Below are 15359 nucleotides of genomic sequence, written 5' to 3'. Positions count from 1 at the left end.
CTGGCTGGGATTTCAAACTCGGGAGAGAAATGCTTACAGACTGGCCTTCAAATGACTCTCAAGACTGACCTCGTTAGCTCCGTGTCACCCTCTAGGGGTCATAAAAAAAGTCAGTAATAAAAGCAATAGCAATATAGTAAAAAAAAAAGAAAAAAAATCTTGGCTGTCTAAAATGCCTTAGGAAATGAAGCATTTCAGATAGTGGAATTTTCCATAAAGCTCAGGATTTTTCCATTGGAAGAGCTATTGTATTTAAGACACTTCGAATCCATACAGCGTTTCTGGATTTGCTGAGAGATCAGAAGGGGATGGCAGGTAATTCTGTATCCACCAATCCTATAGTCCTCCAAGAGGACTATAGGCTGAAGGCTTTTTGGAGCGTGTGGATGAACTTCTCTGCTTGCTTCTTTTCTTTCTTTCTTTCTTTTTGTAAATGTTCTAGCCCTTTCTGACATCTTCAAGTCTCATTGCGACCTCTGTATTCTCTCTTGAAATACCTCCCTCCTAGATCCATTTTCAGATCATAAAGCACTTCTGATCTTTCAGCAGCTGATAATAGACCATTCAAGGTAGAGTTGTTTTATTGGGGGGAGGGAGTTGGGGGGGGGCAGTCCTGGGGCTTGAACTCAAGGCCTGGGCAATGTCCCTGAGTGTATTTATTTATGTATTATTTTTGCTAGCGCTCAAGGCTGCTTAAGTCAAAGTTCCCACTTAATTGGAGATGAGTCTCACAGGACTTTCCTGCCTGGGCTGGCTTTGAACCACCAGAAGTAGAGGGTTGACCATTTGTTATCTGTACACTTTTATTTGTTCAGTTAAAACAAAAAGTGTCGAACCTTTCACTCTGTCCAGTAACAGCCAAGGCCCAGCACTAAGGGGCTGAGATACCCTGACTTGACTTATTGATGACATTCTGTGATCGACTTTGTGTGTGCGTGCGCGCCTGCGCAGACATGCACCCTGAAACTGTGGCTTGAACTCAGGCAATCTCACTTGAATTTTTCCACTCAAGGCTAGCACTTTACTCCTTGAAGGCTAGCGCTCTGCCACTTTGAGGGACAGCTCCACTTCTGGTTTTCTGGTGGCTCATTGGAGAGAAGAGTCTCATGGACTTTCCTACCCAGGGTTGGCTTTGAACCGTGATCCTCAGATCTCAGTCTCCTGAGTAGCTGGGATTACAGGCGTGAGCTACTGGCTTCAGCACAGACGTTTAGTATGCTCAAGCCTCTGTCTTCCTCTAGGCTGCACCTCTTGAATAATGGCATTTCCTTCTCTTGGGGAACCAAAGGGACATGTTCTTCTAGAAAGGCGCTTGTGTTTCTTGCACAGCTCATTCTAGAGAGTTCCCTAGGGGGCAGAGGGGGAACAAATGCAAACAGGAGCATGGCAGGCAATCTGCCCTCAGATGAAAATGTAGCTAGTGCTCCCAGCAGGAATTCAGTTCCCTGCTGTCTCCTGATACTCTGACTGCAGAGCCATCATAAATAAACCTATTGCTGTGCGAAGATGGTCAGAAGGACAAGAAAAAATGACACTGAGATACAGAGAAGTTACACTCGGTACCCGCCTGAGCACGCACGCAGCCTGCGCGCTGTGGAATGAAGGAAGGTAGTGGCCTGGTAGTGTGTTCCCAGGCGTATTTGTTTTTTCATTCGTTCATTCATTCATTCATTCATTCATTCATTCATTCATTCATTCAGTGTCTCAAGGCTTCATCTTCTCTTGCTTGGCTTTTTCCACTCAAGGCTGGCGACCCCTGTGAGTGACCCCTGTCTTACTCTGTGGGTCTTTTGCTGATGAATTGGACTGTAAGAATCCCACAGTCTTTCCTGCCTGGCTGGCTTCCAACCAAGATCCTCAGCTCTCAGCCTCCTGAGCAGCAAGGATGACAGGGGTGAGCCACCCGCGCCTAGACTCTATCATGATCACTTTATTCGGGGCACACATTATTTGGCGAGAAGATGATCATGGCGTCAGCAAAGATGCTGAGTAGTTTTGGAGCTGGCTGTTCTTTGAGCTTTTTCTTCTCCTCCTCCTGTCCTCTTCCTCTACCGTCCTCTTTTCCTCTTCCTCCTCTCCTCCTCCTCTCCTCTACCTCTCCACTTCCTCCTCCTCGACCCTTGCTCCTCCCCTCCTCCTCTCCTGTTCTTCCTCCCCTCCTCCTTTCCTCCTCCTCTTTCTCTTTTCCTCCTCTTCCTCTTTCTCTTTTCCTCCTCCTCCTCTTCCTCTTTTCCTCCTCCTCCTCTTTTCCTCCTTCCCTCCTCCTTCCCCTCCTCCTCTTTTCTTCCTTTTCTTCTCCTCCTCCCTTCTTCCTTCTCCTCCCCTCCTCCTCCTCTCCTCCTCCCCTTCTTCTCCTGCCCCCTCCTCCCCTCCTCCTCTTCCTCCCCTCCTCTCCTCCTCTTCTCTTCCTCTTACCTCCTTCTACTTCTCCTCCCCTCCTCCTCTCCTCCTCCTCTTCCTCCCTTCCTCCTCTTCCTCCTCCCTTCCTCCTCTTCTCTTCCTCCTTTCATCCTCCTTCTCTTCCCCTCATCCTCTTCCTACCGTCCTCCTCTTCTCCTCCTCTTCCTCCCATCATCCTTTCCTCTTCCTCCTCCCCTCCTTCTTTCCTCTTCTTCCTCTCCTCTTCCTCCTTCTCTCCTCCTCCCCCTTTCTCCTCCTCCTCCCCCCTTCCCTTCTTCCTTTCCTCCTCCTCCCCTCCTCCTCTTCCTCTTCTCCTCCTCCTCCTCACCTTCTCTGCCTCTCTTCCTCCTCTCCTCTTCCTCCCCTCCTCCTCCTTTCCTCTTCCTCCTCCCCTCCTCCTCCTCCTCCTCCTCCTCCTCTTCCTCCTCCCCTCCTCCTCTTCTTCATCTCCTCCTGCTCCTCCTCCTCCTCCATGTTTTTTCTTTTTTAATTTTCCCAGGGTCTTCTAGGCAGATGAGCGGCTTTCTGAGTCAGGACCACATCAGCGTGGCTAACCTGTTGACTCTGTTTTCTTCTGCAAGGATGCTCAGCAACGGCACCATCAATGCTTTTGAAAATTACCCTGGAAGCACAGTGTCTTTTTTCCCCCCTAACTTCTTCTCTTTCCTCTTGGGTAGTTGGACTGTGCCAAGGGAGGTAATGAGTGGACACGGATTTCTCTTGCTTGTCTCAGGGAGAGATGGCAGAGGAAGGCCTGCCTGGTCATGAGTTGGCCAAGTATCCGAATGGATGACAGGCTTGGTGCCATCAGGGGGAGGCGGGGGGAGGGCGGAGACAATGGCGATCAGGACAAAGTTAATCTCTGCTCTCTGGAGCCTGTATTCCAATCAGGAAACTGACTGGAAAAAGTTAAATAGGAATTGATATGGTATGGTCACGAAAGGATTCTGTAAGAACCCAACCTGGAACCTAGAAGCTAGACTGTGCTAGCTATGCTAAAGAAGCGGATAAGCATGTGCAAATGTCCTGAGGTTGACATAGTCATGCTGAAGTTGCTGGAAGAACAGGAGAGGGAGAAAATGGCATGAGTCCCAGACACAAGAGCTCAGAGGGGTCAGATGGCGATCTGTTGTTCCTATGATTTAAATCCTGATGAAGCTGTAGATTCATTCTTCAACTTCAGTGGGCCTTGGGTTTCTGACCCTTGGAGCTTACACAAGCAAATCCCCTTCTGAGTTTGTGAAACAGCAAACTGAATCATCAGAGCTTTTTTCTGATGCAAATGGATGAAAGCTAACTAAAGCCAACAGAAGCAAAACCAAGACAGAAGTTAACGGCTTTCCTACTTAGGAATCACAAAGTTAGTTTCAGGCATGGCTGGATCCAGGAGTCAGGATGATGTCATTAGGGCTTACCACTGCATCTCCATGAGTTATTCTGCTATAGGGCCTTCATCTGTAGGGATGAATATGCAGATGAGTTATCTGCATAGGTAGTAACAGCAGAGAAAATGGCTTCTTGGGGGACAACATCACCAGGATTTCTTGGGCAAGGGCCAGGGGAAAAGACAGTTTCTAGAAAAAAAGAATTGTAGAAACAGGGTGCTGGTGGCTCAGGCTTGTGAGGAGGCTGCGATCAGAGGATCGCCATTCAAGGCCAGCCCGGGACAGGAAGGTCTGTGAGGCTCATCTCCAACGAACCACCAGCAAAAGCGGAAGTGGCGCTGTGGCTCCAAGTGGCGGAGCAGAAGAAGTCCATGTGAGAGTGTGAAACCCTGAGATCAAGTCCTAGCTAGTACCAGCCCACATTGAAAAGGAGAAATCTAGAAAGAAGGCTGACCCAAAGCAGCAGCAGCAGCAGCAATGCCCGGAGCAAAGATCTAAGCGGTGCAGGCTCTTCATTTCTGAGCTGAGCACAGATGGCGTCTGACAATGTTTGCCCACAGCCACTCTGTAAGCTGAGATGCTGGAAACAGCATCCAGCCAGTGAAATCTGCCAAGCATCTTACCAGAACTTTGCATCCTTGGCTTGGCCTCTGGGTGTCTCTTGCACAGGATTAGGCCCTCGATCACTTTTCTTTTTTTGTCTATCAGGGGGTTGAACTCAGGGCCTGGGTGGTGATCTCTGAGCTTTTTCCACTCAAGGCGAGCACTCTACCACTCTGAGCCACAGCTCCACTTCTGGTTGTCTGGTGGTTCATGGGAGATAAGAGTCTCAGGGACTTTCCTTCCCCCGGGGCTGGCCTCGAACCATGATCCTCAGGTCTCAGCCTCCCAAGTAGCTAGGATAACAGGTGTGAGCCACTAGCACTGGGCCAACTTGTTCACTTTGAAAAAGACAGGGGACTGGGGTGGGGGAACTTGCCATCCTGTTGGTCATCTAAGGGCGTTGTTTCTTTACTTAAGAGATGACAATATAACTTCATAAGGGGTTTGTGGAGATCTTATAGTTTTTCTATTGCTAAGCCATGCTTTTCTTTGGGTTAAATAATACCTGATCCCAGCCAATGCTTGAGCCAGGGACTGGTAGCTCATGCCTGTAATCCTAGCTACTTAGAACGGTGAGATCTGAGGATCATGGTTCAAAGCCAGCCTAGACAGACAAACCCAACAGACTCCTATATCTCATGAACCAGAAATTAACCATTAATCCTATACATATAAATGTGTATGTGACATATACATATATATATATATATATACACATAGTGTGTGTGCACACATACATACACATATATTTGAGTGACTACATATTTAATTGCCTTAATTTACTCAGATTTTCTCTAAACAGAGTTTGTCTACTTCTCACAATAAATATCAGCTGGATATCATTCCTTTATTGTTATTCTTTCCTGCCCTGGTCTTTCTTTGCTGATGAGAACAAAGGATTCTGTAATCCTCTTAATTTCTTTAATGGGTAAGCAGATCATGTGTTTTTTAAGTTCTTTGTGTTTGTGTGTGTGTGTGTGTGCACCAAACTTGGTTGTTTATGTATTTAAAGACATTTCCATATTGCATTTAGGTGTTCTTCTTTTTCTAAGGTGTTGGCAACTTTTGAAATTTAAAATCCTATTGGATCCATTGTTGACTGTGGCTTTGAAAATTGTATACAGTATTAAAAAACTTGTTTTAGCAGCCATTTCTGAGACTTGTCCACACTGTGATTGCTTTTGACGATTTTATATTTTTGGGCTTACTCATTTTTTACTGTATTTTTAGGGAAAGAGTATACTTTTCTTTGTTTGTTTTGTCAGTCATGGGGCTTGAACTCTGGGCCTGGGCGCTGTCCCTCAGCTCTTCAGCTCACGGCTAGCACTCTACCACTGGAGCCACAGCACCACTTGTGGTTTTCTGGTGGTTCATTGGAGATACTCATATCTCATGGACTTTCCTGCCTGGGCGGGCTTTGAACCGCGATCCTCAGATCTCAGCCTCCTGCATAGCTAGGATTACAGGTGTGAGCCACCAGCGCCCAGCTACTGCTGTTTTTGTGTGGAACTAATGCTCTTGTTTTTTTTGGCGGGGGGGAGAGGGGATTACTTTTTTCTTATTTTACCTGAACTATTTAGTTTTCAATATAATTTTTATATGATCGTTTAAGTATTTGTACAAAGAGGTTTCAATTCAACATATGAGTTTATGAGTACCATCCATCTAGATCCATGTCACCTCTTCCATTTTCCTCCCCCATCTCTCCTACTCCACACTCCCATCCTGTCAGATTGCCTTGATCCACTTTTGCATATGTACATTGAGTATTATGACTCTTTCTCCATTTGTCTGCCCTCCTTCCCATTAATACCCTCCCAACTTCCTGAAAACATCGTGTTTCAGCTTTTTGGTATCTATGAGCTCTATTTAAAGTCATATTTTCTTCTTCCAGATATCACTACGGCCTTAACCACTTTTTAGAAGCATCAGTATTTCATTGATTTGATTGTTCTTTGTTTTGAATGAAAAATATTTTTTGGTGGTACCGGAGATCAAACTCAGAACCTCATACACCATCTCATTTGAGAACCTATTTGTGCTGCTGTTGGTTGTTATTTTGTTGTTGTTGTTTGTCAGTGGTGGGGCTTGAACTTAGGGCGCCTGGACACTATCCCTGACTTCTTTCATTCAAGGCTAGCGTTCTACCACTTTGAGCCACAGTGCAACTTCTGGTTTTCTGGTGGTTCATTGGAGACGAGAATGTCATGGACTTTCCTGCCTGGGCTGGCTTTGAACCACGATCCTTAGATCTCAGCCTCCTGAGTAGCTAGGATACAGCCACTGGCACCTGGTTTGATTTGATGAAGGGTCTCACTTTCTGCCTGGGGCCAGCCTCAGCTATGAGCCTTCTGCTTGCTCTTCCTTATGTTATTGGGGATGACAGTGTGCACCACTCGGCTCAGCCATGGGTTAAGATGGAGTCTTGGAAACTTTTATGCACCGGTTACCATGAAACCACTCTGCTTGGCTCTCAGGCAGCTGTGAGTACAGGTGGGATCCATTGTGCCCAGCTAATATTTTTTATCATTTAAAAAGTGATAAATGTATCGTAATTGCACATGTAGACACATTATTCAATAGTTATTTTTTGGTTCGTTTTAGCATATACACATGGAACTACTAAGCCATATTTACAAATAACTAATTCTACTGTGGCCCGAGAATGCTGCCTGTGACATGGTGATGGTTTGGGGGGGCATTGGGGGGCAGTGTTTGCATCTGCCTTTGAGTCCTTGGCTGTGAGATTTTCACGAGATGAAAAGGTGCTCTGTTGGATGCGTGCTTCGTCATCAGCTTCTGGGAGGGATGTTTACAATCTGTTTTGTTTTCTCTCTATGTACCTGTATCCTCTAACCATGAAATACAAGTCCAGGCTGGAAACCTTTGCAAGCAGCAAAACCCTTTGATCACAGGAAACTTTGTGTAGGAGTTGAATTTAAATGCAGATAAGTGCTTGCCTAGCAAGTATGTATATGTGTATGTATATATATATGTACATGTAATACATATTTAATACATTACATCTTATATATCTTATATATCATATAATGTATTATATATAATATATAATATAATACATATTATGTAACATAGTTATATATATATATATATATATATATATATATATATATATATTACTATGTTACTATGTTCTGGTTAAAGGCAGATGAAAAACAGGCCTATCTGCTCAACCTTGAGGGGAAAACGTCTTGTGGGCGATTAGACCTTCCTTGCCTTCCTTCTATATTCTGGGTAAAAGATTTGCAAACCACTGGGAAAGGGCAGGTAGACTTAAAGAGTTTCTCTCATCTCTGTGTGTCAGATATTTATGCCCACTTAATCAGTTTATTTTCTCTCCATAAAGTGAGAATGTCAAGGCCAAAATCTTATTTATGTATGACTTATTTATTTTTTTTTGGTAGGTTGTGGGGCTTGAACTCTGGGCCTGGATGCTGTCCCTGCGCTCTTCAGCTCAAGGCGAGCACTCTACTGCTTGTGCCGCAGCACTACTTCCAGTTTTCTAGTGGTTTATTGGAGATAAGAGTCTCACAGACTTTCCTTGGACCATGATCCTCAGATCTCAGCCTCCTGAGTAGCTAGGATTACAGGTGTGAGCCACTGGCACCTGGCGTATGACTTATTTTTTATGTGTGTACTAAGGCTTGAAGGGCTTTGTCTTCTCTTTTGGCTTTCTCGTTCAAGGCTGCTTGAGCTACAACTCTGCACCTGGCTTTTGGCTGGTTAATTAGAAAGATAAGAGTCCTTCACACTTTTCTGTCTGGGCTGACTTTTAACAGTGATCCTCAGATGTCAGCCTCCTGAGTAGTTAGGATTGTAGACACATACCATGGGCACCTGACAAAAATCTTTCCTGGTTATAAAGTTCCACCATACCTAAGTGTTTACTGAGCACCTACTTAAATGCTTGGCACTAAACTCATATGAGCCTGAGTGTTAGCATCAATAACACCCATACTGCCCATTGCATTCCCTCCACATGATCTCATTCAGTCCTAAGCTAGCCATTTAGTTGGGGATAGATGAGTGGCCTTCTGCCCAGAGATCTCTGCATCTAATTCCTTTGGAAAGCTTATCCAAAAGAGACAAAAGTAAACCATGTCTCTGTTGCTCCTCTCTAGGCTCTGCGTCCTCAGGCACGGGCTGTTAACCACCCTTGGGGCTGGGACTGAGTTTCTTCCTTGCGATTCTGTAGACAGTAAAGTCTCATTCTGTCCCTGACATATGGGTGGTCAGCCAAAAAGGTAGGAGACAGAAATGACCAATGGGGACTGGAATGCTGTGCTCAGGTGTGAGTAGAAATGAAAGCTGGCTCATCCCTGGGACCCCTGGTTTGGACTGGCACCATCCTCTCTCGGCTCCAAGGCCTATGATTTGATTGGACAGAGAAATACCAGAGAAAATCCAGAGATTCACAGGGGCAGGTCTGTGTGTGTGTGTGTGTGTGTGTGTGTGTGTGTGTGTGTGTGTGTGTGTGTGCCTGTGTGTGCTCCCAGCCCCATGCCTCGGTTCATTATAGAGTCAATCAGGGGCTTTGAGTAATGTGTTGATCTTGTTAGAATTAATGGATGGTGGGGGTAAGGGGAAAAAGAGGGAAAAAAGATCCAGAACCTTCTACATTTAGTGTAATTGAAACTCTGAAAGCCTTTATTACTTTCAGATACAGAGCAGTAACTTGGATTTTGTTGTTGTTGATGGTGGTGGTGTGGCTTGAACTCTGGGCCTGGCCACTGTCCCTCAGCTCTTCAAGGCTGGTGCTCTATCACTTGAGCCACAGCACCACTTCTAGTTTTCTGAGTGGTTTATAGGAGTCTCATGGACTTTCCTGCCCAGGCTGGCTTTGACCCATGATCCTCCGTTCTCAGCCTCCTGAGTAGCTAGGATGACAGGCGTGAGCCACCGGTGCCATGCTTAACTTGGGGTTTTTAAATGTCCAAGTGATGCTATTTCCAATAGGGAAAAAAGTGGAATTGGAGAAAGAGGTACAGATAAGGGAAAAAAGTGAGACCGTGGGATGAATCCTTGCACCTCGTACACATGGGTCCCCATGTGTATTCATGGTGAGATGGAGAGATGGAAAAGGACTGTCTACATTTGATGGGCCACGCATAGACAGAAAGCTGGATTCTCCTTCTGTATTGAATGTCTATCTCCACAGGTATGGAAAGCCCTGAATGCCAGCACTGCCATGAAGGGGAAATAGAAAGCTCTCCACTGGCCCATCATAAGACACCCAGGGAGTGCATGGGGTTGGAATTCACAGCCTAGTGCATGGCATACTTTATTCTAGAAATTTCTATCACCCCCAATTCCTTCTCCTGTCAGTGTTCCAGGGCCATTCTGAGCCCTTCACTTTAGGAAGCTCTGATCTGCCTTATTTCCCTGAGAGTTGACAGAGCTTGGATTGTGGTGCAGCTCCTTTCTGAGGGGGTGAGATGTTGGAGCTGAGAGGAAGACCATTTAAAAACATTCTCCTAGGCTCATTTCTCCCTCATTTGTTGACACAGTTGAAGCTGTTGCACGTGTGATCTTGGGTCCCTTTCTTCCATTCCAAATGTGGAGTCTCCGCATTTAATAATTAATTTCTGTGAGTTTAAAAAATTCATCAGGATCCTCTTCCTCCTCCTGCTCTTCCTCTTCCTCCTCGTCCTGTTCTTCCTCTTCGTTTGCTGAGGAATCGAACCCAGGGCCTCATGCATGCGAGGCAAGCCCTCTACCACTGAGCCACCTTCCCAGCCCCAAAGCTGCCTCCTCCTCCTCCTCCTCCTCCTTCTCTTCCTTCTTCTCCTTCTTTTCCTCCTTCTCTTCCTCCTCCTTCTCCTACTCTTCCTCTTCTTCCTCCTCCTCCTCCTTTTCCTCCTCCTCTTCTTCTTCCTCCTCTTTCTCTTCCTTCTTCTCCTTCTTTTCCTTCTTCTCCTTCTCCTCCTCCTTTTCCTCCTCTTTTTCCTCCTCTCCTTTTCCTCCTTCTCCTCCTCCTCCTCTTCCTCCTCCTCTTCCTCCTCCTCTTCCTCCTTGTCCTTCTCCTCCTCCTTCTCTTCCTTCTTCTCCTTCTTTTCCTCCTTCTCCTCCTCCTCCTTCTTTCTCCTCCTTCTCCTCCTCCTCCTTCTCCTCTTCCTCCTCCTCCTTTTTCTCCATCTTCTCCTCCTCTTCCTTCTTCTCCTTTTCCTCCTCCTCCTCCTCTTTCTCCTCCTCCTCCTTCATCATTATCTTCTTCCTCCTCTTCCTCTTCCTTCCCTTTCTTTCCTCCTTCTCCTCCATCTTCTTCTCTTTTTAAGAGCTTTTGTACAGTCCCTCTCTTCCCCTTCTTCCTCCCCCTTCCTTTTCCTTTTTATTTTCTATTTATGGACAAGTTCTTGCTGTAGTTCCCTGGCTGGCCTTGCCTTCCTGAATGATCCTCTAGCCTCAGTCTCCATGTGCTGGAATTACAGGTAGGCACACCACACCTGGCTTTGGTCATCATTTTTAATTTTTGCAGTGTTCCATCCCTATCCTTATATACCTGACCAACCATTTATGTATGTACTTTCAAATTGTCACTATTGTATGGAATGAACATATACCTATATGATCGTATGAATGTCTATCTATATGAACATCTATATGATAGTATAAACATCTCCAGGCATAAAGTTTCCTTTTTGGTTGATTGTGGGCTTGAACTTGGGGCCTGGGTGCTGTCCCTGAGCTCTTTAGCTCAAGGCTAGCACTCTACCACTTCGAGCCACAGCTCCACTTCCATTTTTTTTTTTTTTTTGGTGGTTCATTGGAGATAAGAGTCTTACAGACTTTCCTGCCTGGGCTGACTTTGACCCGCGATCCTCAGCTTTCATTCTCTTGAGTAGGTAGGATTACAGCCATGAGCCACCAATGCTCAAGTGTAGCTTCTTTTCTAATAAGTGATTTCTTGGGTGGGAGAGAGCAGCTGTTGGAATTTATATCTAAGTAGATTTTGAGGTTATGAAGATAGAAGTTTTTTTTCTATAAAGGGTGAGTTAATAATAACAAAGATCATTATTAGTTGATATGTACACAGTGCTTTCCAGGCACCTCTGGGACAACCTAAACATGCAGTTAATTCTTTTGTTGTTGTTGTTGCTTGTAGCACAGTCTACAGACTGGGTAAATTTGAGCAAAGCTAGTTTTTTTTTTTGGGGGGGTGTCCAGTCGTGGGCCTGAACTCTGGGCCTGGGCGCTGTCCCTCAGCTCTTCAGCTCAAGGCTAGCGCTCTACCACTTGAGCCACAGCGCCACTTCTGGCTTTTTTCTTTTTGCTTATGTGGTGCTGAGGAATCGAACCCAGGGCCTCAAGCGTGCAAGGCAAGCGCTCTACCACTGAGCCACCTTCCCAGCCCCAAAGCTAGTTTTATTTGGACTCATGGTTCTGACAGACGGAACCTCTGGTGACAGCTGGCCCAGCTCACTGGCTCCTACGAGCCCAAGGTGTCACCAAACCTCACATGGCATGAGACGAGGAACACACGGGTGAGTTCTGCTCTCTTTCCTGCTTCCTGTAAAGACACTGGAAGGCCAACATGGCAGCTCTACCCTAAAGACCCTGTCAGCTCCCAAAGCCTCCACCATAGCCAGTTTCTTTCCTCTTAGGGCTGGGGGAATGGGTCAAGTGGGAGAGGACCTGCCTAGCAAGAGCAAGGCCCTGAGTACACACTCCAGTACAAAACAGAATAACAACAAAAAAGGCGGGCACCAGTGGCTCATACCTGTCATCCTAGCTACTAAGGAGGCTGAGATCTGAAGATTGTGGTTTGAGACCAGCCCAGGCAGAAAAGTCCCCATGAGACTATTATCTCCAACTCACCACTGGAAAACCAGAAGTGAAGCTGTGGCTCCAAGTGGTAGAGTGCTAGCCTTGAGCAGAAGAGCTCAGAGGTAGAACCCAGGCCCTGAGTTCAAGCCCCATGACTGATCAAACAAAAACAAAAAGAACCCCCCCCCAAAGTTTCCACTCTCTGAGGACAGCTCAAAACATGTCAAAACCGTAGTGAAACACTTCATGTGAATTATTTTACTATTTCCTAGAACAGCCACATGAGAGGTATACACAAATATCCACAGTGTGTCTTGATTATTTCCTCAATAAAAGCTATTTATATAAACCGGAAGATGAATTGGAATATGCTCCTCCATTTTACCCACCTGCCCCTTAGAGTAATCCAAACCAGGAGATGCCATCTAGAATGAGATATTATTCAGCCTACTCTCATACCTGTACAAGGTTTTGCCTTTTTTCTTACTTCTAGATCTGGAACTCAGGACCTGGGCTCTGTCCCTGAACTTCTTTTTGTTCATGGCTAACACTCTACCACTTGAGCCACTGCTCCATCTGACTTTTTGGTGGTTAATCAGAGATAAGAGTCTCACAAAGTCGGGTGCCTGTGGCTCACGCCTATAATCCTAGCTACTCAGGAGGCTGAGATCTGAGAACTGTGGTTCAAAGCCAGCCTGGGAAGAAACTTCATGAGACTCTTTCCTCCAATTAACCACTAGAAAACCGGAAGTGGCGCTGTGGCTCAAGTGGTAGAGCACTAGCCTTGAGCTGAAGAGCTGAGGGACACTGCCCAGGCCCAGAGTTCAAGCCCCACAACCGACAAAAACAAAACAAAACAAAAGTCTCACATGCTCTTCTGCTCACTTGGCTTTCAATTGCAATCCTCAGAGCTCAGCCTCCTGAGTGGCTAGGATTATGGATGTGAGCCAGTGTTGCCTGGCAGTTTTTGACTGCTTTCTGGTCCCATACATTACCTCCAAGGATCCTTGATGCACCGCACTTACTAATTACCAATTTCCAACCAATAAAACCCAACCGTTTCTGTGTAGTTAATAAAAATGTCCGTGCTGAGTGCTGGTAGCTCAAGCCAATAACTTTAACTACTCAGGAGGCTGAGATGTGAGGATTATGGTTCAAAACCAACCTGGACAGAAAAGTCCATTAGATTCTTAGCTCAAATTATCCACCAAAATGCTGGAAATGGGGCCATGACTCAAGTGGTAGAACAATAGCATTACATAGGAATAGCATTGCATAAAAAGAGCTTAGGAATAGCCCCTAGGCTCTGAGTTCAAGCCCCAGTAATGGCACACACACACACACACACACACACACACACACACACACACACGAGGAATTAATACCTACCTTCCTTCCTTCCTTCCTTTCTTTTCTTTCTTTCCTTCCTTTCTTTCTTCTTTCTTTCCTTCCTTCCTTCCTTCCTTCCTTCCTTCCTTCCTTCCTTCCTTCCTTCCTTCCTTCCTTCCTTCCTTCCTTCTTCTTTCCTTCCTTCCTTCCTTTTTCTTTCTTTTTTGTTGGTCATGAGGCCTGAACTCTGGACCTGGGAGTTGTCCCTTAAGCCACTTCTGGCTTTTCCTGCTTATATGGTGCTGAGGAATCAAACCCAGGGCCTTGTGCATGCAAGGCAAGCACTCTACCATTGAGCCACCTTCCCAGTCCCTAATACTATTTCTTATATCAAGTGTATTGTACATACATAAAGAAGAAATTATATTTTTTTCTTCAACCTCCTTTAATTACCCCCCTCCTCAGATACAATTTGGCCTATACTTTTCCATGCTTCCTCCTCTCCCGCCTTTTTTTTTTGTCGGTCATGGGGCCTGAACTCTTGGCCTGGGTGCTGTCCTTCAGCTCTTCAGCTCAAGGCAAGCACTCTACCACTTGAGCCACAGTGCCATTTCCAGCTTTTTCTGCTTATGTGGTACTGAGGATTTGAACCCAGGGCCTCATGCATGCAAGGCAAGCACTCTACCACTGAGCCACCTTCCCAGACCTTTTTCCTTGTGTTCTAAGACTGGGTCTCACTAGCTAACCCAGGCCAGCCTTGACTTATGATCCTCCTGTCTCAGCCCCTCAAGTTCTGAGTTTACAGGCACATGCCACTCCATTCAGCATTCTTATAAATACGACTGCTTTCTCCTTTTCCCCTCTACAATAAAATGTAGGACCCAGCCTGTCTATATTATTTGCTTTTATGACAAAAAATTATTATGCTCTGTCAGGGCATCTAAATCTACATAATATAATATATAATCTATATGATATAATATGCAATCTCATGTTGTAATAGCTTCCTGGTGGGGAGCACCTGAGAACAAGAGAAAACAGCACTGGTGCCCTGCTGCACAGGTGGGCCATGAAAACTGATGATTATGCACTTTGTGTCTCAAAAAAAACCAGAAAAAAGGATGTCAACGTTGGCCAAGGACTCATAAGTAAATAACAGATGATCAGGAGACAAATTTGTTTAACCCAATTTAAACATTAGGCAATGTACATATAGTGAACATCACACAGCATTCTATTATCATGTACATCTTTATTCATTTATTCTCTCTCTGTGTGTGTGTGTGTGTGTGTGTGTGTGTGTGTGTGTGTGTGTGTGTGTGTGCACGTGCATGTGCACGCTGGCCCTAGCATTTGAACTCAGGGCCTGGGTACAGTCCTTGAGCTTTTGGTCCTCACTTTACCACTTTAGCCATAACTCTACTTCTGGAATTTTTTTTTTTGATGCTTCATTGCCTGCCTGGGCTGACTTCAAACCATAATCTTCAGCTCTCAGCCTCCTGAGTAGCAAGGATTTCAGGCATGAGCCACTGGCACCCCGCCATCTTTATGGCTTTATATAGTATTTAAACAGAAATAATTTGAATCCGTACGATGCATAGTACCGATGTAGCATAAATGTAATCGAGCACTTTCCCCCCAACTGAAGGGCATTCAGATAATTTTTCAGATTTGTCCTAATGGCACCTTAAAAAAATATCCTTAGGAATAGTTCCTTCCATGCAGGTGCTTATGTTTTCACTAGACAGAATCCCAATACACGAGATTCTTAGGGAAATGGAAATGATGTACATTTTGGTTTTTTTAAATTGGTATGTATGTGTATTTGTGTACCAGTACCAGTTATTGAACTCAGGA

The sequence above is a fragment of the Dipodomys spectabilis genome, unplaced genomic scaffold, assembly GCF_019054845.1.
Source record: "Dipodomys spectabilis isolate Male_0828 unplaced genomic scaffold, ASM1905484v1 ptg000227l, whole genome shotgun sequence".
NCBI classification, from domain to species: Eukaryota; Metazoa; Chordata; class Mammalia; order Rodentia; family Heteromyidae; genus Dipodomys; species Dipodomys spectabilis.
This window is presented reverse-complemented; position numbering follows the sequence as displayed.